General features: G+C 40.5%; 2 long non-coding RNA genes across 2 annotated transcripts in view; one reads left to right on the top strand and one right to left on the bottom strand.

Moving 5' to 3' along the window:
- Window positions 1-25,451, bottom strand: part of LOC138961467 (uncharacterized) — a 394,970-nt gene that overhangs the window by 354,905 nt on the left and 14,614 nt on the right. The window lies entirely within an intron of this gene.
- On the top strand, window positions 1,364-23,405 carry LOC138961428 (uncharacterized). The gene is made up of 2 exons (XR_011454181.1): window positions 1,364-1,497; window positions 16,984-23,405. It is a non-coding gene; the product is annotated as an uncharacterized lncRNA (long non-coding RNA).

Raw genomic sequence — 25,451 nt, 5'->3', positions numbered from 1 at the left:
TCATGCACAAAAAGACACGTCACTAGCAAGCTATGTCAGACGTCATCATGAGTTTGTGTAAAACAAAATGGAGGCCGGAATCACTCAGTTGAATCGAACTCCCATGCCCACCAAACACCACGTAATAATTTATGCACTCGCGTGAACTGAACAAGAAACTGTCGAGCTTCAAAGAGGTCGTCGTTGGGTAGTTTTGGGTTTGTTTTACTACCATAGGAGGATTTTTGAAGTGTAAATGCACTCAGCTGCAACAAAAACGCAAAACGAAGGCTGTGAGCTGCACTGTGCCTTTAAGGAAAAGGCAAGCCAACAGATACATGCAAGCATTGACTTTACACCTTTTAAACCATTGCGTCTCCCAGTCATGTTATATGTTGGCACAAGCACAAACAAATGTATACAGATATATTTCAAACTGTGTATATTGATTTCTGCCTAAATAAATCTAGAAGGCGACAGGCGATGTCGACCTTGTGATCACCATTTTCAACAGTGTGTCTACGAACATACTTTAATATAGGCGAATCCAGCACCACGGGAAACTCTTGGCAAAGGCCTCGCGTGACATCAAGCGATGAAAGGAACAGTGACTTTGATTCAGTGATGGAGAATTGAAGTGCCCAGAATTGAAGCCAGAATTGAAGTGCCCAGTGTGAACATATTGCAGGAAACCTAAAGAGAACCATTCAATTCCCTCCTTTGTTCTATTTGCTTTCTCATTTTAGTGTTTCTTCAAGACAAGTCTTTCAATGAAGACAACGTGGGAGTATAGTTCTCCTATGCTGTTTCCGTCACCCTTTTTCGCTCTAAAATACCCCCTCACCCCTATCCCTAGCTTATCATTCCCAGTGTTCGCGCAAGCCATTCTGCAAACCGGTGCTTTCTTGTAGTTGTGAAACTTTCTTCCAGAAGACTTTAGTCTGTTGATCACATAATTCAGTCAAAATAAGTTCTGTTGCAACGGTTGTTATTATATATGAAGTCTTATATCGCGCGCGTATCTCCAGACTCAGACTCAAGGCGCAGGGATCTATTTATGCCTATGGAGCTAGATCATGGCAACAAAAGTATGAACAGGGAGCCCAGACAAGTCGACGATTCCAATGTTTTAATTTAAAAGCGAAAAGATATAGCGATATTCTCGGTGATTACGACTTATTTCTATTCCGTAAAAAAGATGCTGAAAACCCATCATTCTAAAATTGTTTGCCGATTTTTACCGGCAGTCTTGAGTTCAAATGAAGTCTCCTAACTTTGATCTTTAGCTTCCTCTGATCGTGAAACGCAAATATTGGTTCATACCAATGTGTACGGTAAATCCTACTTTCGTCTGTGTCGCGAATCAGGTGAGGTGACTAGACAAGAGGAAGTGAGATATGAAGTGGGCTCGCAAATGAAATTCTCACTAAACAGAAACCAAAAACTAACTGTTAAGCTTCATTATTCACGGCGTATTTGACATTATTTTTACCAAGCTGTCAGTTATGGGTACAGATGGTAAGTGAACTTTTTTCTCTCTCATTTTTCGCCCCGTTTTGAATTTCAAGATACCATCTTTGTCCTCATTATGTTGATTTTCGGACACTCTTGCACGCGATAGAACTGATAATCTGCATATGTGCAGATGATTGTAAAACAGTTCAGTGCGCATGCGAGTCAGTGCCAGTGCGTGGAGTAGTGCCAGATAAACATACACTGTGATTGATCGATTTTAAGATTGCCTGTTCTTTGCATTTCCGTGTGTCATGGGGCCAGTTTCACAAGCCAGAAACACAGTCGATCAACTGCAGTTGCCCGAGTGAAATACAGTAATCCAACAAAACCGGGTTTGACGAAGACGATGCCAGTCGGTCGACTGTACGTCTTTGCACGGGGAGACGCCCGATTGCAGCGTTGCTCTTATTCTTCAAAATCGACCATTTTCATCACATGTGGGAGAGAGCAAGCGGAAGTGGTAATGTCGCTAAATTTAACACTCCACTTGGCCATTCGGATAACTGTGCAGTCGGTCAACCGCGGTTGTCCGCTGATGCCGATGATACTCTCATAAAAATGGATTTACGGTGGCCCGGCGAGCAAACACGGTCGGGTGACGAAGCAGTCGGCCGACTGTCAGGTATAATGATACAATGAACCTGTCCCATGGTGTATCACCCTTTCTATGGGCTATGGCCTTAAATAAAACATTCCTGAGTCCTGAGTCCTGAGATATAACTAACAAATGTTGATCACATATATTATATTCCCGGCCAGACATTGACCATGCCCATTATATGAACACTGGCTGCGCCGTTACAGGAAACTTATAAAAGGTAATTTTATTTAGCACACAAAAAGAAACAAACCACAGACTGTAAAGTACACAGAGACATAACATACGCGCGAAAAAATGAGACCAGTCCGCAAGTTGTTTATTAACGATGACTTGACACAATTAGAGCGAGCCAAGATATCCATCAAGGCCAGAATGTACAAGCGTGAGAAGAAGAGAGACGGGGTGGTCATGGTGGTGTTCGTCAAATCCAATGGGGTTGTCCGTAGGATACCAGAAAATTAATGCGCTGCTTGCTCTTTCTAGTTCAACCTCAGTAGAATAATGAAATAGAAATAAGGACAGACTTGTATTGTATTACATTCTTCCTCACGCCCTGGATCGTGGAACGCCTATTTGTGTCCACCGCAGGCGCTACACACGATTATGGCCCCCGCACGCGGAAACAGAGATGATATATCGCAAACGAATTACCCTGTGGAGGTATTTGATGGCAGATCACATTATTTATTATAGATATTCCGAAGCAGAATTACCTAGGCAATAAGTACATTATTTTACTTAGGTCTTGGTGTGTAGGCTACTCGTGAACAGTGGCGTTCGATTTTCTGCCGAAGTACGTAAAAATTACGCAGAGAGGTCTCAGTTTCTTACACATTAACCCAGAACTACCATTTGAATCACTATTCTAATACTCACAGTTCAATCTTCGATACCTTGCAGACTTTTATGCGCGTTTTGGGGCACCAGCATCGTGGATAAGCTGCTCTAATCTAGCGTTATTTTGTGGTACTCGATTCTCAGTGGGTAAGGTCCCCTGCAGACACCAGATAAGGTCCCCCGCATTTTTGACCAAGCTGCGGGGGGCCTTACCCCGTACAATTTCACTGTTGATCTTTGTACCCATCGTGAGTCTAAACTTAACTAAGCTGAAACTTAAAAATGGAAAGCAGTATCCACAAGTAGTTAGACTTTGACAAGCAAGAAGATTTAAGCCCTTCTGTTGACCGTGCTTTGTGTTATTTTATCATTTTTAACGTGGGGGACAGTATTTCTGACCTGTCTTGGTGAAATTTCTTCTCTTATGTAGTACAAGAGAGTATAAATGGTAAGAAAACTGGCTGATCCAATGCAAAAACAAGTCGCGTAATGCGAAATTACTACATTTAGTCAAGTTGTCGAACTCACGGAATGAAACTGAACGCACTGCACTTTTTCACCAAGACAATACAGCTTCGTCAATCCCCGACACGTGTAAAACGCAGTGAAATTGACAAGCCAGTCAGTATAGCGTGGAAGCAGTTGCGTTTAGCAGGGGAGCGCGCTTTTCTGTATCTCTATTCTTTTTAACTTTCTGAGCTTGTTTTTAATCCAAACATAACATATCTATGTTTTTGGAATCAGGAACTAACAAGTAACAAGATGAAATTGTTTTTAAATCGATTTCGGTAATTTAGATTAAATCATAATTTTCATATTTTTAATTTTCAGAGCTTGTTGTTAATTTGAATATAACATATTTATATGTTTTTGGAATCAGAAAATGATAACAAAAAAGATGAAATGGTTTATAGATCGTTTTATAAAAAAATAATTTTAATTACAATTTGCAGATTTTTAATGACCAAAGTCATCAATTCGTTGTTAAGCCTCCAAGCTGAAATGCAATACCAAATCCCGGCCTTTGACGAAGATTGCTTGGCCAAAATGTCAATCAATTTCATTGCAAAATGAAGGTGTGACGGTGCCGCATTCACTTTTACAAAAAGCCGGACATGACGTCATCAAAGACATTTATCGAAAAAATGAAAAAACCGTCTGGGAATATTATTCCCAGGAATTCTCATGTAAAATTTCATAAAGATCGGTCCAGTAGTTTACTCTGAATCGCTCTACACACACTCACACACACATACACACACAGACACACAGACACACACAGACACACACACACACACACACACACACACACACACACACACACACACACACACACACAGACACACACACACACAGACACACATACACTACGACCCTCGTCTCGATTCCCCCTTCTATGTTAAAACATTTAGTCAAAACTTGACTAAATGTAAAAAGTACCGGTCAGTATGATATAAACTTCAATACAAGAAAGTCTGGTTATCTACTATTTTAAGGCATTAATTTGGAGACACCTACCATGTGGTTGGTCTTGCGGGGGACATAATCGTGTGTAGCGCCTGCGGTGGACACAACTAGGCGTTCCACGATCCAGGGCGTGTTCCTTGTATAAAACTTGCGTGTATATACATACTTGTGAAGCTGCATGAGCTCTCTGTGCGGAAAGATAGGGCAGATACATGTACAGAAGTTGGGAAGTGGGTTGTTATAGTTATTGTGTGGACGTAAGTGCCGTGAATAAACGCTGATATAGGAAAGGTTTGTAGTTTCATTTCCACGCACTGATGTTAAACAAGACGAAGAAAACTTCTAAAAAAACCAACTTAACCTAACTTCTCCAAAAGGCAAGCTAAATTCATGCATTTTTGATATTCCCCTTTTGGGCGAAATCAAAACTCAGGAATCTTTTTTTTTCGACATGAAGCCACTCTTGGTTTTATTCATCTATTCAAATCTTGCTCCAGTAGAATATCGCATTGGTGGAATTTCGCTCTAATAGGATGTCGCACTAACGGAATGTCTCGCTAGTACAATGATGCGGTGGTGGAATGACGCTTGGCTAGTGGAATATCCTACCAGTAAAATGTCACGCTATTGGAATTTCGTGGTCGCGGAATAATGCGTTAGTGGAATATTGTACCAGTAAAATGTCGCGCTATTGGAATATCATGTCGTGGTTGTGGAATAATGCGTAAATGGAATGTTTCACTAGTGGATGACACCCAAGTGCAGTCGCGCTACCCCTACCTTCAACCCTTTTACCTTTTATCTTTTACTCCTTTTCCAAGGACTGCCCATGGGCAAACAGTTTTGCGTCAGGGGGTTAACTTTTTTGTTCGGAATTTTTACTCTGAGTTCACCTGTCGAGGGGATTATATAGTTTCCTCGTGTTATGGAGGGAGTCATTTTTTTGGTGAGGGAAGTAACATTTTCGGACGAAGCTTGGGGGGACTCAGAAGGTAGGTTCCACATTGGGGGGACTCAGAAGGTAGGTTCCACATTGGGGGGACTCAGAAGGTAGGTTCCACATTGGGGGGACTCAGAAGGTAGGTTCCACATTGGGGGGACTCAGAAGGTAGGTTCCACATTGGGGGGACTCAGAAGGTAGGTTCCACATTGGGGGGACTCAGAAGGTAGGTTCCACATTGGGGGGAGAACACCTGAAGCCATTTCCTCGTGCTACACCGGCGTTAACACCAGCAGAAAGGAGTGGCTCTTTTCCGCCAGCAGCTTGTAATGGAAGGGCGCTGGTTCTGTGCGACGCTTAGTTTTCGAGATAGGTGTGACTGACGAAGAATTAGGACGTTACATTCCAAATAAGCACGACTATGTTGCAGGTGGAAGCCGCTGAGATTGTATTTCTTCGGGAGGTTTCCGCAAAAATAGATAATACACGATTTGCGCGTAACAGTTGAGAAGCAGACGATCTCTGAGATCTCTGTTCGTCTCGTGATAACGTTATTTTGTATGATAACGATTCACTTGCAAACTAAAGTATACAATTTGGTGTGTCAGTGGTAAACGTAAATATAAATGTGTAATACAGACAAAGCAAACAAATAAACGTGTTTTTCTCGTGAAAATGTTGCGTTGTGCGGGTGTTTGGGTGGCCGGCCACGTGATGTACACAAAGCAAAGTGCGGGACGGACTCTGCTCTGTGCTGTAACACTGGCAAGTTCAAAACACGAGAAAAACGATTTCGTTATGCGGGCAGCCACGGGGGATGTATGTATTTTTCAAATGGTTGTAAAATAAGTCTTGTATTTATCACCGTACTCAGGCCCTGTTCTTTTTTTCGTCACACCTAAAACCGTTATTTCTTGTGAGCGACGCAGCATTATTGGCTTGGATAGCAAAAAGAAGTGTGTTGACGTCTTTGTGTTCTCTACAGTCTCTGAACAAATACAAAAGCGTGAAAAAGACCCCCCCCCCCCCCCTGGTGGATAGGGGTGTGCGTGTATATGGAATGACATTTACATTCTGAGGAAGACTTTTACTTTGATAGCTGCAAACGTCTACTTCTCATGCAAAACTAAAACACAGCAATCTATATATATACGACTTGTGTGTGTGTGTGTGTGTGTGTGTGTGTGTGTGTGTGTGTGTGTGTGTGTGTGTGTGTGTGTGTGTGTGTGTGTGTATCCGCGATACACGCCTAAGGTTCTCGATGGATCTGTTTCAAATTTGGACACCCCGGACACAACCTGCTCGATGAGATATTTCAACACGTGCTCTCAGCGCGCAGCGCAGAACCAATTTTGGGTTTTCTCTGGATCCATTCCCAGTAACCCTTCCTTATCTTCTCCAGTGTTTTCAGCGTTTATCTCCCTTCCTTCGTGTGGCATCAATCCATATTCCCGTTTCTATTTTTAGAAGGTCACTGTCGACAACGCTCAATCCATATTCCCGTTATACTATTTTTACTCTTCTCCAGTGTTTTGCGCGTTTATCTCCCTTCCTTCGTGCGGTGCGCCGGCTAAGCCGGCGTGCCGGGTCCCCGGCGCAACCACTGAAACGTCTCTCCAAATGTGGCGAACCATCCCTTGTCTCGCCTGTCACACAGTCAGATATATAACATCATAACATTGCCCTGGATGAGTAACCCAATTTAGCCGCAGGCGATGTTCCACGGCATAGAAGCGCTGTACAGGGCTTTGCTGAGGCCTTTTCGTTGTAATCTTAAAAGTGTACACTGTACAGTTTTATAACGATGAGCGAGTCAACACGGCCACTGTCTTTGCTTGTTGCAGAGAAACTGAGCACAAGATGTAACCAGTTTCTCCACGACAATTTAATAATAATAATAATAATAAGAACATTTATATAGCGCTAAATCAAAAACTTTCGTTAAAAAGGCTTGCTCTAAGCGCTTGACATCTAAACTAAAACGTCATTCACACTCTTTACAATGATGTACAAGAACTTCATGTCACACTCTTTCATTCAGTATAGCACCATTCACACAGTTGTTATTCTGTACAAGACAATAAGTTAGTCTAACATTTAGAATGTTCATAAGATGAAAACAAGAGAAAACCAGACTGATTAAAACAACTGCTTAGTGCTAACAAAGCATGAATCTTAATGATAACGTAATACATGTTTAACTGTTAAGACCATAAAAAAAAAATAAAAATAAAAAATAAAAATAAAACCTATATGCTAAAATAACTTCGAACTTTTAAGAACTTCTTATAAGATACACAGCACAGCTAGATAAACACCAGAATGATAAAACAAAAGACAACTCGTTAAAACTATTAAATGCATCAATGTCTAAAACACGAAAGACTCAAATATAAGATACACAATTCTCTAAAATTGTTTATTAAAACTGAAACCGACCTGCTCAAAGTAAACCATACCCACCCCATCCCTACCCACCCCCAACCCTCCTCCTACACTAAATACTAATTATTTCTACTCTTAACTTCCCAACTACACGTTATCCATAAACTATGCACAGGAACATGTGTGTCAGCATTATGTGGCACCGACATGACTTGTGCATATCTAGCCTACAGCTAAGGGTTAAAGTTAAAGGACTACTGCAGTGAAAAATTATATTTATAATAATTTAAAACAAAAGACAAAAATAACAAGCTGAATAGAGATGGAACCGTTACAGAACAGGATGGCAAAATGTTGCGACTTTAGGAGTTGTGTTTCTGGAAGAGGTGAGTTTTGAGTGCTCGCTTGAATGACTGTACTGACTGAGAGTGGCGAATGTGAGAGGGGAGAGAGTTCCATTGAGTAGATGCGCAAAATGCAAAAGTGCGTTGTCCATATGCTTTTGATTTTGTGTGTGGGATGACTAGGGTGCGGCTATCAGAAGAGGAGCGGAGTTGTCTAGCAGGAGTGTATACAGTGAGAAGTTCAGAGAAATAAGCAGGAGACGAGGCAGAGAAGAAGTGAAAGCAGAGAGTGGACAGTTTGTATTCAATGCGGGCTTGGATGGGTAACCAGTGGAGTGTGCGGCGAATTTAACTGTACATTTTTGATTTGTTGATGATTCCATTATTCTTGTTATTTTACTTTGAGACGATGATAAACTTGACACACCGCCAAAGCTCATTATAAAAGATCATCACAAGACAAGCGACAGACGAGATGCACTGAGAACTTTTGTTTGTTTATATTTCTTTTAAACTTAGTAAGTGATCTCCAAATTATGCTTTCTCTGTAAGTTTAATTTTGTGGGAAGCATTCTCCATTTCTCGTGCTTTGAATTTGGCGCTGAGAGTTTGTTTACATCTGCTTGCGGCATTCAACTACCTTGACCTTCCCTTTGTAATTGGGACATTTCTAAAACGTTATGACGCACGTATTTTCCATCGGCCCTGTACTGATTTTCTGAAAGTAAAGTTCTTACTTTAAACTTTTAATGCCAACAATGTTACAAACACGACCACTTTAGCAGCTTTCAAGCTGATGTGGAAACAAATTATTTTTGTAATCTCTAGCCGACCCATCACTAGCCTGGGCTCACTTCCGGAAAAGTATTGAACTCAAGTAACATATTTTCGACTGTTTAATTTTAATTTTGTCTCCCAACATTCTCCTCTTTAATATGAGCGTATAATTAATTCAATGTTGAACTTTAATAATTATTACTCTAAACCGAGTTCTCGTTCCAACGGAGTTTGTTGCCATGGAGAAATAAACAAGCAGCCATGCATCGTCTGCTAGGCCCAGCCCGTCGCAGGCAGACTTTGATAGAAATAAAACTGCGGACCTCCTGGCAGCCACTGGTCTGAGGATCTAGCACGGCCACCAACATCGAACGCAGAAGAAGAAGAAGAAGATAGAAATAAAACAAGTCGCGTAAGGCGAAAATACAACATTTAGTCAAGTAGCTGTCGAACTCACAGAATGAAACTGAACGCAACGCCACACAGCAAGACCGTATACTCGTAGCATCGTCACTCCACCGCCCATGGCAAAGGCAGTGCCAGTGGAATTGACAAGAAGAGCGGGGTATTCGTTGCGCTGAGAAGGATAGCACGCTTTTCTGTAGCTCTCTTCGTTTTAACTTTCTGAGCGTGTTTTTAATCCAAACATATATCTATATGCTTTTGGAATCAGGAACCGACAAGGTTGGTTGGTTGGTTTTTGGGGTTTAATGTCTCTTCAGCAGATGCTAGCTGCTATTCGAGACCGATGCAGTTATTTTCTTTTCCCTTCATATGGCAAGTTCTACGTTTCAGACTATTTACATTCAAATCTATCACTGTAAAAGAAGGTTCTAAAAATTAATAATTTTCACTTCTGGTACTTTAAATCTTGTAAAAAATCTTGATCTCTTTTAAAAAGTTAAAAATCTTGTCCGGGGGAACATCCCGGAATAAAACCTTCAGTGTTTCCGCATTGTAGTGTTTGTCTCGAAATTCTTGAACGTCTACACATTTTGTGAGAACATGTTCTAATGTCCATGGTTCGTCACATCCAAAACAGTATGGTGGATCTTCACCTTTCAGCAGATACGAATGTGTAATGTGACTGTGCCCAATGTGTAATCGACAGAGAACTGTCTCTTCTTTCCTGTTGAGGCGACATTGGGGTAGGCTGTCCGACAGCTGGGGGACGATCTTATGAAGTTTATTTTCTTCACATTCGTCCCATTCACTCTGCCATGGGTACTTTATGTACATGTTGGTGCGAGTTCTGAAATCTGAATGCTTTGTGTGTTTGTCAGTGATGAGTCTTTCTCTGGCTTCTTTAGCAGCTTGATCAGCTGCAGAGTTGCCTCTAATTCCAACATGGGATGGCACCCATGCAAACACAATCCTTTTGCCTTCTTCAATCAGAGATGCATGTAGCTCTTGGATTTCGACCAACAGTGGGTGATCTAGCTGAGTTCTCTTCACGGCGGTAAGAGCCGATAGGGAATCCGACAGAATCAGGAAGTCTTTCTTTTTTGACTGATATACCTGTTTCAGAGCTAGCTGTAAAGCTTTCAACTCTGCAGAAAATACAGAACTGTCATCCGGAAGACGGGCCGAAAAGGCCCTATCGAGTTTAGGACCTGTGACAGAAGCTGATGCCACTTTACTTTCAGCTTTGGACCCATCAGTGTATATTCGTTGATGGGAAGGAAACTCGGTACAGAACTGGCTAAAACACTGTTTAAAAATCAAATCATTTGTCTCTGACTTCTTTAACCTTGTCAGATCGAGTCGAACAACTGGATCTGGCAATGTCCATGGTGGTGTTTCTGTCCATCGATTTTCACTAACATGATCGAGTTTTATCTTTGATTCGGCCAGATGTGACTGAATCCGAGAAGACAGAGGTGCTCGATCATTTGGGTGACTTTCAAAAAAATCAGAGCATTGTGGTTGAAATACGCATTGGTAGGCTGGATTTGTAGGCATAGCTTTCAGTTTCAACACATAATTTAGGGTGAGTTTCAGGCGTCGCAGCCTCAGAGAGGGTTCTTTGGCCTCAAAATATAAGGACTGTACTGGAGACGTCCTGAAAGCTCCCAGACAAAGACGTATACCCTGGTGGTGTATTGTGTCTAATAGCCTTAGGTTGGATTTTGCAGCTCCACCATAGACGACACAACCATAGTCCAACTTGGATCGGATTAAAGCACGGTAAAGTCTGAGTAGGACTGTGCGGTCAGCACCCCAGTCCGTATGAGAAACCACTTTCAATACATCCAGAGCTTTCAGACATGATGTTCTCAGATACTGGATATGTTTAAGGAATGTTAGTCGACGGTCAAAGGTCAGTCCTAGGAATTTAAATTCTTCAACAACCTTGACAGGATTACCATTCAGGACCAGAGAGGGTTCTGGCATGGCTCCCCTTTGTTTGCAAAGATGCATACAGACAGTTTTGCTGGTGGAAAATTTGAAACCGTTCTCTGTTACCCATTTTTGCACCTTGTCTATACATAATTGAAGCTGCCTTTCCACTCTATGTAGGGATTTGCCACGCACACAAAGTGCAAAGTCATCAACAAACAAGGATGACTCGGATCCTTTCAGTACTGCCTTTACTATGTTATTGATTTTGATGTTGAACAACATGGGTGATAGAATGCTTCCTTGGGGAACACCCATCTCTTGTTGACAGAACTCTGATAGGTTGGGACCGACCCGTACTGTAAAAAATCGATTACTTAGAAATCCTTCCACAAAAACAGGGAGACGTCCACGAAAACCCATTTCATGCAAATCGGCTAAAATACCGTGTTTCCAGGTCGTGTCGTAAGCCTTCTCGAGGTCAAAAAATATAGCTAGTACATGTTCAGATCTCGCAAAGGCCTCTCGAACGAAGGTCTCAAAACGTACCAAATGATCAGTGGTGCTGTGTCCCTTTCGGAAGCCACATTGCACATCACTTAAGAGGTTTTGTTTTTCTAGGTACCACACCATCCTAGCGTTGACCAATCTCTCCATGGTTTTACACAGACAGCTGGTCAAGGCTATCGGACGGTAGTTGCTGGGGTTTGTATGATCTTTACCTGGTTTTGGAATGGGGACAATCATCGCTTCTTGCCATGAAGGTGGAAAGGATCCACTCTCCCATATGTGGTTAAAAACCTTCAGCAAGACCAGAAGACAACTTTCTGGTAGGTGTGTGAGGAACTGATAATGTATTCCGTCCAGCCCCGTTGCTGAGTTGTTGCATTTTTGTAAGGCTTGTTTGAGTTCAGTTATACTGAACAACTTGTTGTAGTTCTCCTCATTCTGAGATGAGAAGTTTATGGGTTTACGTTCTTGGGTGGCTTTGATTTTTTGAAAATCTGTGCAGTAATTTTCTGTTGATGAGTTTTTCTCCATTGTTGAAGCCAGAACGTTTGCTACTTCATTCTTTTGGGTTATAAGGGATCCATTTACCACAAGGTGGTTAATTGATGCAGATCCTTTTTTCCCTTTGATTTTACGAATAGCATTCCAAACTTTACTTGATGATACCTTAGAGTTTAAGTTTGAGCAAAAAGACCTCCAGGATGTTCTTTTAGAATGTTTTATGACAGTGCGACTCTTAGCGCGAAATCTGAAGAAAGTCAACTTCTTGCTAAGGGTCGGGCATCTGTAGAACCTGTGTAGACTTCTCTTTCGCTCAGATCGGGCTTCTTGGCATTCTTTATTAAACCATGGCACTTTAATGCGGTTGTTTGAAGATGTTTTTGGGATGTACTCAGTGGCAATGTCTTGTAGAGTGTTTGTAAAAATAGATGATGGGTCGTCACTTCCATCAAAGACAGTGTCTTCTGTGAGTTGGACAGAACATTCGGCAGTAAAAGACAGCCAGTTTGCCTTGTTCAGGTTCCATCTCTGGGGGGAAGCTTCTTCCAATCCATCTATTTGAGACATCAAGATAGGGAAATGATCGCTACCACATGTGTCATCATAGACTTTAAATTCAAAGTCTAGAACAAGAGAGGAGTCGCAAATAACTAGATCTAGTATGGACTTGCATCCTGTTGCTGGATGGAGATATGTTGGTACTCCATCGTTTAAAACGCATAGATTACGATTGTCTAAAAAATCTTCTAGAATTCGTCCTCTCGTACTTAGAGAGTTGCTGCCCCATAAAGGGGAATGAGCGTTAAAATCTCCCATTAAAACAAAGGGAGCTGGAAGCTGATCAATAAGATTTTCAAGATCGTGCTTCGTGTAACATTTTGATGGTGACAGATATACACTGCAGAGAGTGATGGTTTTATCTAATGTCACTCGTGCTGCGACGGCTTGAATGTTTGTACATAGGTTGATCTCACTACAAAGTACACTTTTCTTAATCAAAAGAGCAACTCCCCCAGACGTGTTATTGTCTGAATGGTTTCTAAAAACATTGTATCCAGATACATTAAAATCTTTGTTTGGTTTCAGCATTGTTTCCTGTAATGCTGTAGCAACAGGATGAAATTTGTGTAAAAGTAGACATAATTCTTCATAGTTAGCTTGGACCCCTCTACAATTCCATTGAATAAAATTGGCTATGTTTGTTTAGTTTTAAGAAGTTTCTGCCTCCATACCCTCTTCGTCGGATAAACTCCCAAAATGATTGTATAGTGTGATGGGATTTTTCTCCATTTTTGGGGTGCGAGGCGATCTTTGGGGCAGAGTAACTTTTCCCTTGTCCGGAGGTGTTCGTGGTGTGGATTGAGTAAGGTCCACTACCTCCACTACCTCGACGGCCCCCTTCCTGTGAGTTGCCCTGTGAACGGGCTTCTGGGTTGGGGTGGTGAAGCGAACCTCACCAGGAGACCCCATAGGGTCCTCAATTGGGGTGGTGAAGCGAACCTCACCAGGAGCCCCCACAGGGTCTCCAGTTGGGGCGGTGAAGCAAACCTCACCAGGAGACCCCATAGAGTCTCCAGTGGGGATAGCCCCACCTGTGCTTTCATCTGTCTGTGTACAAATACTTTTGTTTCTTGTGGGCTCTGTCCTTTTCAACATAGACGGGCCTGCCTGGACACCCACAGACCTATACGAAATACTGGTCTGGGTGGGTGTTGACTTTATTGCAGGTCTTTGACTGACTGCTGCCGCAAAACTTTTCTGGAAGGAAAAAACATTAGTTTTTTCAACCTCCTTCCTGGCGTCTGAGAAAGACATCTTTTTCTCCGTTTTTGTTTTTTGAATGGCCTGTTCAAACTTGTATTTTGGACATTCTCTGGAGGACGGGGAATGGTTTCCCTTACAGTTTGTGCAGGTGGGTGGTGATGTGCAGGGACCTTCGTGAGGATCTCCGCCACACCTCTCGCACACTGCCTTCTGTTTACATCCAGCCTTTGAATGTCCAAATCTTTGGCATTGGAAACATCTCATTGGTGATGGAATATACAAAGTCACTCTTATTTGAACACATCCCACTTTTATTTTCTCAGGGATGGTTGGGGTACAAAAAGTGACGAAAAGGGTGTTGGTGGGTACTCTGATATCGCCCTTCCTGATCAACACCCGGTACACATCAATGACACCTTGATCCTTTAGACCTTTTATTTCAGCCTCACTGAGGCCCTCCAGCTCTCGGCATCGGATGACTCCTTTGCTGGTGTTCAGGCCTCTGTGAGGACTGACCTTGACCGGTCTATCAACAAATTTCTGACCATTCAGACGGAGAAGACCATCTGATGCCTTTTTTGAAGGACATTCAATCAGTAGAGAACCATTACGAAGCCTCTTAATGTTGTCTATCGTTGATGATACTCCTGCAATAACCTTCTGTATCGCAAAAGGCGAAAGTTTGGAGATGGGCTGTGCCTCATCTGCTGTCTCAACAACAATGAAACGGGGCCAGGCCTCGCTGATGTTGTTCTTTGTTGCTCTGACTCGGACTTCATCGTCAGAGTCAGAGTCAACGCAGTATCTTCGTTTGTTTCCGTTTCGGGTGCTTGAAAAAAAAGAAGAAGAAGAGGTGGCCATGTTTGAGGCCTTTATCTTCGTCGCATCTGATCCCCACCCACCACGGAGCCCAACAAGGGGACGCTTAGGTGGAGCGGTTATCCAACTCCAGAGCGCCAAGGATACAGATGGATATACGCAGCGATAAGAGGAAACATATGGTATCAATCTGTAATAGGAGATTTAACTCTTTCCAAGCGGAAACGGGTTAGGTAACAACTTGGCATAATGTTCGTCAACTCTTTCCAAGCGGAAACGGGTTAGGTAACAACTTGGCATAGTGTTTGTCCCGACTACCGCCGCCCCCTCCTACCGCCGCTTGCTCCTTTAGCCAAAGGTCCGATGCAATATGCTCAAGACATATACCCAGACTTGACCAGCCGATTGATTGAAGCGGGTAAGCCTTTTTCAACCTCCTGTCTTAGATAAAGACTGGGCCAAAATGATGTGTTGGCGCTACAAAGTCGCAACTAAGTAAACCCCTCAATCATCAGGTCACCAGCCCAAACCGGTACAGGTCGCAGCGCACGGCAAACACGCTGGGTCTTAAGAAGACCACAGAGAAATAAAGATGTGGAAAAGAAGACTTTTGGGAAGTGAAATAAAGGTGACGGATCCAGTCAGGTAGAAATAAGACAAGAAAGGAATCAGAAAACTGCAGGGAATAGTAGGGAGAGTTTTTTGGAAGGAAATATAGGTGAAAGGACTGGTAAGGCAGAAATAAGACAAAAGAAGAGAAGTAAAGGAGTGGGGTAGCTTAGTGGAAACACTCCCGCCGCGAGAAGGCGGCCCCATGGGAGCGGAACCGACAAGGAATAAGATGAAAGTGTTTTTAAATTGATTTCGAAAAAAAAATTTGATAATAATTTTTATATATTTAATTTTCAGAGCTTGTTGTTATTCCAAATATAACATATTTATATGTTTTTGGAATCAGCAAATGATGGAGAATAAGATGAACGTAAATTTGGATCGTTTTATAAAAATTTTTTTTTTTTACAATTTTCAGATTTTTAATGACCAAAGTCATTAATTAATTTTTAAGCCACCAAGCTGAAATGCAATACCGAAGTCCGGGCTTCGTCGAAGATGACTTGACCAAAATTTCAACCAATTTGGTTGAAAAATGAGGGCGTGACAGTGCCGCCTCAACTTTCACGAAAAGCCGGATATGACGTACGTCATCAAAGACATTTATCAAAAAAATGAAAAGACGTTCGGGGATTTCATACCCAGGAACTCTCATGTCAAATTTCATAAAGATCGGTCCAGTAGTTTAGTCTGAATCGCTCTACACACACACACAGACACACGCACACACACACACGCACACACATACACCACGACCCTCGTCTCGATTCCCCCCTCTATGTTAAAACATTTAGTCAAAACTTGACTAAATGTAATTAACAGTACAGCGGGTTGTGCAGAATAAAAATAGAACATGCAGGCGAGTGGGTTGGCATGTGACGGCTTGTTGTGACAACTCGCTCATCATATCGGAACAGCGTTTACTTTACGCAGCTTGACTTCTTCCCGGCGAAGCGAGTATTCATCTAGTATTAAATATATTAAGACTATTGTTAAGGCTCACATGAATTTATAATTCCTGGTCACCCTATCGATAGTTGTTAGTATGGTCACCCTATTTTGGAATTTAAACCTATGGACAAGTCAACATACACACACAAACACACACACCACAAACACACACACATGAACATACACATACACACCAAAACACACTCTCTCAGTCACACACACACACACACACCAAAAACACACACACATAAACACAAACATACACAAACACACAAACACACACCCACACACACTCACACACGCGGAAACGTACGTGTCTTCTCTTCTTGTGTGCACTTGTGCTTGTGTGTGGTTTGATTGTGCGTTTGTATTTGTATGTCAAGGGGTGGGTGGTATATGTGCTGGCGTTATTGTTTGCATGTGTGTGTGTGTGTGTATCTTTGTGTGTGTGTGTGTGTGTGTGTGTGTGTGTGTGTGTGTGTGTGTGTGTGTGTGTGTGTGTGTGTGTGAGTGATTAATCAGCGGATCATCAAGACGTGTCATTTAAATGTTCAAATGTAAGTGAAATGCAAGTCAGTGCAGTTGATAAAATAATACTTCTACTTTACAAAACCTGTGTTATTGTTTGTGTTTTTCTGTAGGTTGTTCACGATGCGCTGAGGTCGAGAGACGAGCTACCAAATACATCAAGGTTGTCCCACTTAAAGATGATCTTGACGCATACCTGAAGAAGGAAACATCGGAGTTTCTGAAAAACGTCAATGCATGCATGAATACAGAAGGTGGAGGTACTCTCATCATACATGCGGAAATACCTCAGCAGCTGGAACAATTTGACCAAAAAGTCGATGACAAACTTCGGGAGCTTATTACAGATAACAGACAATTTTGTGATCATTTTGAAAGGTCCTTTTATAAAGATAAAAACCACGTTATGATCAGGGTAAAGCCCAGAGTCCCCCATTCAATGATAAGTACATTCCAGTCCCATACTAGAACATCGCTGAATAAAGGGCTAGCAAGTCAACGACAAGGTGAAATGCTTGAACTGATTCAAAAGATAGCAGAAGAAGAGCTTCCAGTGAACAGTTTGCCCCACACCTCTGCGGAGCTTCAGCGTCTCAAACAAGGAGAAGAAGTGCACATTTGCGTTGATGGAATTGAGCAATATATGCAGGAAAGCTTACGAGTACAGGCAAAGGGAAACAATAAACGTAAAACCTCCGATTTACCTTTTCCGTACCTTTCCGACAACGTATCCGAGGATGAATGGAAGGACCCGCAAGAAATTCAGGGGAACATATGTGCGTTTGCTTCTGTCCCGGGAGGAGGCAGCTGGTTTTCAGGTATAGGCGAAAAGAAAAACCCCGAAAGTCCATGCGCAACATTTTTTGTTGCACATGGTTATACAATCAGCGATGAACAACAAAAAGATATTAAACAAAAACTTGGCCGCCGCTTTCCAGAAAAATTGATTTGGGTTGGCCAACACGCTCCCTCAAACCCAGTGGAGGTACGTTTTCATGACGTGGACGAGGGACAAGACCTCCGCGTTGTAGAAGCGAAGGTGAAATATTTTCACGGCCTTTGTTTTAAGCGTAAACCAGAAGCATATTATTTTGAAGTAACTCAACCAGATCAAGTACCACAAATTAAATGTTATGAACTAGAGGAATGGTTGTCACTTCTCAGCAAGCAGGACCCACTGCAAAAGGAATTCTCTAGAATGCAAATGCGGATCGAACATCTGGAAAATCAAATACCGATGGTACAAGAGGAAATACCCGAATTGCAAGTAACAACAAGATGGCAAATGCAAGCTACGAGACTGCAAAATCAAATGACTAAATACCAACTTGACCTAGCCAATCTTCAAGAGAAATTAGCCAGCCTTAAAAAGCAAGTCCCCGTGCCCGCAGTGGATGTGGCCATTGGGCAGGAGCAAACACCAAGACTGCAAAAGCAAGTACCCATTTTTGAGGAGCCCATGGACACCTCATAGAATCAAAAGATTGCTCCAAGGAACACTGGATGCTGGCATAAGTTTGAGAGAAACACAACAGAAGTCGAACAAACAGTTCTTATTTCAGATTGTTTCATTTGTGTAACGTTCGAACCATTGAAAACAGAAAGAGACGGTACAGCTGTTGCAGTGTCATAGTGATAGAACATAATGTTTAAATATGACAACATTTCATGACGTCACCGTCTAATACGTGTTGTGTGTTCTTGATTGGTTGATCAGTATTGGAACACAAAATAATGATTTAGAAGGAAAGAAACATCAAATTTGCCCAGGTCACTAATACTTTAGTATGTGTGCTTGCTCGCTCTGCAAAGCTCATAGTTTTAACCTGTTGACGGGTGTGTCTTAGATTGTGGTAGAGGTGAAATGAAAGTATTTCTTTATTTAGTTTTTTGTTAACTATCAAACCCAAAAGTGGTATCTGCACAAGTTTCAATTGGAATTAGTATTATTCCACTTTTTTTGGACCGGGTAATACGTTAAAGAAACGTGAGTGCATCTGTTCATGCAACAAAGTTCTCTTCTTATCTTCTACAACAGAGGATAGATACTTCAACTCCCTCACGTTTACTGACGTGTTCATCGATGGTCCCTGTCAGATATTCCCATTTTTGAAAACCTTTCATTGTATTTGACTTGTATAACAGAGAGTATGCTAGAATCTGCTTGTGAAATTGTGCAAACCTCAAATCTTTAGAACGCAATGGACTGATGATTGTTACGATGGTAGAAATCAGAAATCATTTATGTTAAATGTCTGCTTGCACAGAAGGCTGTATGCCTGTGGACGTTCACTTCTTTGTGTACATATCACAACTCTAAACTAACATTACCAAAAGGTTAAAAAAAAAAAGCAAGAAGGTTTTTCCCAAACAACCCTGTCTAAGTGATTTATGTTCATTTTTGTAATTATGTTACGCTTTGGCGAATAATTCTAATTAGATGATCATGCTGAGAGATGAATTTCCTCCACAACTGTCTTTACCTGCTTGTAAAATATGCATTTTTACGATTTTTGTAGCATGTCAAAGTGACACGTTTGCCTGCAATCACGACTCGCTTGACCCTTACCCTGTATAACACAGTTTATGAACAGTTGAAAAAAGAAAACGATTAAATAATATGCACTACGTTTAGCCAGTAAAATATCCTCCACGACTCTGCCTTCCTTTTTGATGTACCTTATCTGGTTCACATGTTACGACAATTTGAAAATGACGAAAAATCACTTTCGCCGGGTACTGTACATATCAAGAAAAAAATACTTTCATCTCAAATATTTTCTTTGCTATTTTGTATCTGCACATATTACAGAACTGAACCATTTATTCAGTTATTGTGAATATTATGCACAAAACATTTAATGTCAAATGTTCAATTGTGTGTTAGGTGTTGTTATACTGTAAAGTTAAATTATTGATAACGTAATGCTTTTACGTGCTAAAAAAAACTATTCCCATGTAACGTTCTAACGTTCTATGTAATTTTAGAATACAAAGTTGTATCATGACTAAAGGGAAATAACTTTGAGTAAGATTTAAGCAATTTTGTTTTCTATTACAACTTTTACCTGTTAATGAAGTGTTACCCATGAACTAGTTATTGTGACAATCATTGCTATTTGCTATTATGTTGCTCAAATGTTTTTAATTGTGTTTTGTCTGGTTTATTTTGTTGTGTTTTGTCTGGTTTATTTTGTTGTGTTTTGCATGATTGTCTTGATTGTTTAGAAAGTTTTATTTGAAGTAATTGGCTTGTTTGTTTGCCAGTCTGTTCGGTTTTGTTTCATTGTTTGCGTGTTTGTCTGTTTGCTTCTGGGTGGATCGATATCAATTATTATCAAAAATGAAATTTCATCCAAAAATAAACTTCTCACCACGCGCGCGTGGCGATAAGCGGTTTAGGTAATTGGATGGGCCTTTCTGATTGGTTCGGAGCGAGGCGCTAGAACCAAACCACTGGTCAGCGACTTGCGCAGAGCTTAGCTAGCGTCACTTTGCAAGATTCCAGCAGCTCTAAAGGTCAGGTTTTTAGATTTGGTGACAAGTTTTTCCGCCGCCCATCCCTCCTCCATTTTATCAATGGAGGCATGTTTTGTTTTTTGCCTTGAAACTTGTTTCCACAGGGGTGTCGGTTTTGCTCTCGAGTCTGTTTTGTTTTGTTTTGCTAGTGGATGTACATAATAGTAAAAGGTTTTTTTAATGTCAGCGGGTAATGCTTTTTGTTGTTCTGGTTGTTACCATAGATTTTGCCCTTGGATGGGATTTAGACTGGTAGCGCTATGCTGGTCTTAACTGCTTGCTTGTTACTTGACCGTAACTTTTTTTCCTAGCTGCTGTATATGTGTTGGTTGAATTTTTCTGAAGTGCCTGGAAAGACAGTGTTTGGGGCTTCAGACCCAACAGTAGTGCAGGGGAGACAATCTCTCAGAAGGTCCCTGCAAGGCTATTTGATTGTCACTTTTTTCTGTTTCTGGTAAGATATGTTTTGAACATGTTGTTGACGAGTTTGCAGGGACGACAATGGACCCGCAGTGCCCGGCTGGGCTACTGGATAGTATCTTTCCCCTGTGTCTTGTATAGTTTCTTTTCCATGTGTCTTGTAATAGGCTTGTACATTGTTTATTTTTGATCCGCCAGCAGGGCAAGGGAGATAATCGGTCAGCAGTGCCCTGCTGGGCTATTCTCTAGTAACATTTCATATTTCTTGTTTTGCTTGTCAGTAGTGTAAATTGACCTTAGATTTTAGTTAGCCGTTTTCATAATAAGTCAATGGTGTATATTTGAGTTTTGATTTTGTTTTAACGTCTTAACGTTAAGTGTTTCATGGTTCATTGTAACTTTGAAAAATCGTCTGTATTTAGAACATTGTTTTTCACAAATCTGTAATAAATTGCTTTGTATAAACAGCTCGCATTGCTACGGTTGTCAATAGGAAGATCCATATCTGGCTGAAATGTTTTATTACCGCAGTACTACATCTTGAGCGGTGTATTGCGTTTTGTTTATTTTTTAATATTTTGATATGCAGGATCTTTGCTTGTTTGTATGATTCGTTAATGACATGTATATTGTTATTCAGTACTTGAACTATTATGACTTAAATGATTATCTGCATTTGAAGTTTTGTTTTTCTAAAACAGTTGTCTGTGACTTATCTGTATTTCTTAGAAGTTTAGACGAAATGTCTGCATGTTGACCACTGTTTTTGAAAAACAGTAGCTTTTAAGAATATAATTATTTGCCTGAAGAATAATTTAGTATGTCGTACTTCGAATTTAACACTTAACAAAGACACGCATATTTATAATACTTGGAAAGACTCACATCACACACACACACACACATTTACACACACGAAAAATAATACCTTGTTGGAAGTTAAGGGACTCAAACCATCCAAGCTTCCAAGCTTTCGCCGATGGGTCTAAGTTCAATAACTTGATTTCCGAGTTGACACATTTTAAAGGTCTTAGCATATTTCATACACGAAACAAAAAAAAGATTTTGTTTTAAAAATATTTTTGATTTAGTACATATCGATTGTTTAAGCTATGCGTGGGGTGCATGCGTGCTCATGCGTGTAAAAAAAAAGAGCAAGTACATGTATCTCTATGAGAGGCGTGAGAAGGAAACAACTGGCATAAAATGTCCTCAAAACAAGTTGTTTTCCTATTGATACAGTATTACTGTAGCATTGTATGATGCATTTTGCGTTTTAACGGTAAAGAGCACATGTACTAACAATTTATTAAGAAAACAAAAAGAGAATCATCTGATCATGTGTATAAACATGCTTTTCTTGGAATGTGTATGGGAGCATACGTTACCTTTTGCTTTTTAATTTTTTTGTGTGTGTTTGTTTTTTAAATTCTCTTCTGCTTACAATATGATTGTGTATCATTGTTTGTTTCATCAATTTGTTGTTGTATTTTGCTCATGTTGATTTTTTTGACAAAATCTTGAATTTACTCGAATTTTGTCTGAATGCAGATCAACAGTGTTTACAGACTATTAATTTGTTATCTCTATTCTATGTTTTGGGTTCATTTCTGTGTGTTTTAAAGATCACAGAGATAACGCATTCCTTTTTGCTCTTTGTTGTATTTACACCAGAAACGGTGTCTTTGCGCAGTAACAATGAGACATTTTAAGAATAACCCAGAAATTATTTCAGAAATTCTGTCAAAGTACAAACATTGCTTATTCAGGAAATGTATGTGCCCATGATATCCACCCACAAAAACACAATCTGATCATAAATAAGAAGAAATTGCTCTGTTGTTGCATGTAGAGGCCTTTTTTCTTATTTGTTTTCTTAACAACAATAATTAGTTTCTTACAGTGCCACTAACATGTTTTGTGCCCAAAGACAGTTTTAAATTAGTTTTTTGAACTATACATATATATAAAATATCAGAAGTTGTGAAAGAAACAATTGAAAATCAGCAGAGACTTTCTTCTGAGATTTGTTCAATATCTTAGCAGAGCAAAAGAGAAAGAGAAAAACGTGTCCCTTCACAAATAGCCCTATTGGGAAAATCAGACTTTAAAATCTTTGATGTTTTAATTTAAGAGAACAGCCATTTGCTGACAATGTATGCAGATTGCGAAAACAGAAGCATCAATTAAATCATAATAAAACAGGTGTTTTTTCCTGTAAATTTGTATGAGACTGTTGCCTCAAAAAGCTGTGATGTTTCGCTGGGCTTCTTTTGCCAATGTGACTGTCTACGAAAGTGGTTTTAAGTGAGCTATTATAGCACACAATACAGAACAGGGTTTTTAACGATTTTTAGTTCACTGGAGTGTGTTTTGAAGATCACGGAGATTGAAAAAAGTCAAAGATAGTTGTTTAATAGAATCATAAGACATCTTTATATTTCCACAACAAACGTTAGTGCAAGGTACAAGTCACATGGCACAATTACCCATATGGCCACATCACTTATTTACTTCTATGAACTGCATCTTTTCACCATTTCGTATGTAATGTTTTGAGAAAAAACCTTCGGAGATAAAATTGTATCTGATAACTCTTGAATGCATTTGTGTGCGTGTGTATGTGTGTGTGTGGGTGTGTGCGTGCGTGCGTGTGTGTGTGTGTGTGTGTATGTGAGTGTGTGCTTGTTTCAAACCTCAAATTCTCAGTATTCGTGTTAATTGAATGAGGAAAACAACTCCCAAACTTTAATAGAGGACCCATGCATAGGGGGCACAACACATCACATAATTATTATTCACATGACTCACCACATAAAATATACACAGTAAATGCCAACAAAAGTATTTACAAGTAATATGTAAATCTGTCAATTCAAAAATACATGGGAAACAGATATCTGTAAGTTTAATTATTATGCAAAATATATATATTAAATACATGCGCATTTACAGGTACAAACAGATATCTGTGAGTTTATTATGCAAAACAAATGTATCAAATGCATGCGTAATAACACATCTACTACAAAGATAGAAATCACTGTCTGTTCTCCAGAAGATGGATTATTTGCTTATTACACAGCCATGTTAATCATACAAATTGTTTGTTTGTTTTGCCTAGAAGCTGAGCCCCACCTTGTATTCCTTAGTAACTGTTTGTATCGCCTAGTAGTTGCGGTCTGCCTCGTATCGCTCAGTAACTGTTTGTATCGCCTATTAGCTGAGTTCCGCCTTGTATCGCTCAGTAACTGTTTTTATTCCCCCCTCTGCTTCTTTACCTCTGTAAACTTGTAGGGGTAGTTATTTTTCGATAATGACCCAGCAACCAAACAAATAACGACCCAGCAACAGCCTGAATCCTCGATAGTGCAATGGGTTGAGAAGCTGTTCTGTTTCGGTACTACTTTTTGCGACTGAAAAGTTCCGAACGCTCTAATGTACGAAGTATACATCTCTGGAGCAAACAATACAAACATACCGCATTTAAATTAACAACTACAGGCCTGAACACATGAATCTCCATATAAAATCCATGAGTTCGGTTGTTTTCTGAATCTAGATCAGACGTTCATCACAAGCAATTTCCCAAGGCAAGTAACTCATACTTTGTCTAGCGACAAGAGTAGTTCCCCTTCTTTTCACTCAGTTTCTTCGACAACAGACTGCAATCCGACGGTCAGTTTTCAACAATATTTCATTTAATAAACAGATCACACGCAACCAAATGCACACATCTCATCAATTTAAACAACATAAAGCGGTTTCATACACTATTTTCCCTAGGAAACTTAACTTCATACAGTTTTTAACGTTGGAACACGGGTGCAAAAGTTCGTCTGCTAGTCCCATTTGACGAAAGAACATAATCCTAACCGATACCAAAACATATACATAACACACAATATCTGCCTTTGCCGCCACAGCAGAATAACAGCATATCTATGTACTTGATTTTAGTCCAAAATAGGAAAACTGACAAGAAGTGTTAACAGAATGGAATGATTTGCACGGAACTATACAACCGCGCATTAATCGATCGCCTGCGCAGGTTGACTGGTTGAGTGAATAGGATTCGATCAAACTTTCGCAAAAAACCTCCTCTTTTCTTTGAATAACTGAAGAAAGGAGGAATAAAGAGGTTACACACCTCGTCTCAGTGATTATCAAAAATAATGGTCTCAGTTCGCGGTCATGAAAAAGCTCGCTAAAGCTCGCATTTTTCATGATCCGCTAACTTCGACCATTATTTTTGATAATCACTGAGACTCGGCATGTAACCTCTACGTATAATCTAGTAGCTGAGTCGCGCCTCGTATCGCTCAGTAACTGTTTGTATCGCCTAGTAGCTGAGTTCCGCCTCGTATCGCTCAGTAACTGTTTGTATAATCTAGTAACTGAGTCCCGATTCTTATCGCTCAGTAATTGTTTTGCCTAGTAGCTGGGATCCGCCTTGTTTCGCTCAGTAACTGTTTGTTTCGCCTACTGCCTAGTAGCTGAGTACCGCTTATACAACTCAGTAACTGTTCGTTTCGCCTAGCAGTTGAGTAGCTGAGTCTCGTCTATTATGTTCAGTAACTGTTTGCTTCGCCTAGAAGGGGTCTTCTAGTAGCTCATTCTTGTTTTGGGCCATCTAAATCCT

Source organism: Littorina saxatilis, linkage group LG3 (assembly GCF_037325665.1).
Source record: "Littorina saxatilis isolate snail1 linkage group LG3, US_GU_Lsax_2.0, whole genome shotgun sequence".
Taxonomy (NCBI): domain Eukaryota; kingdom Metazoa; phylum Mollusca; class Gastropoda; order Littorinimorpha; family Littorinidae; genus Littorina; species Littorina saxatilis.
Note: the sequence above shows the minus strand (reverse complement) of the source record. Positions and strands in the feature narration are given on the sequence as shown.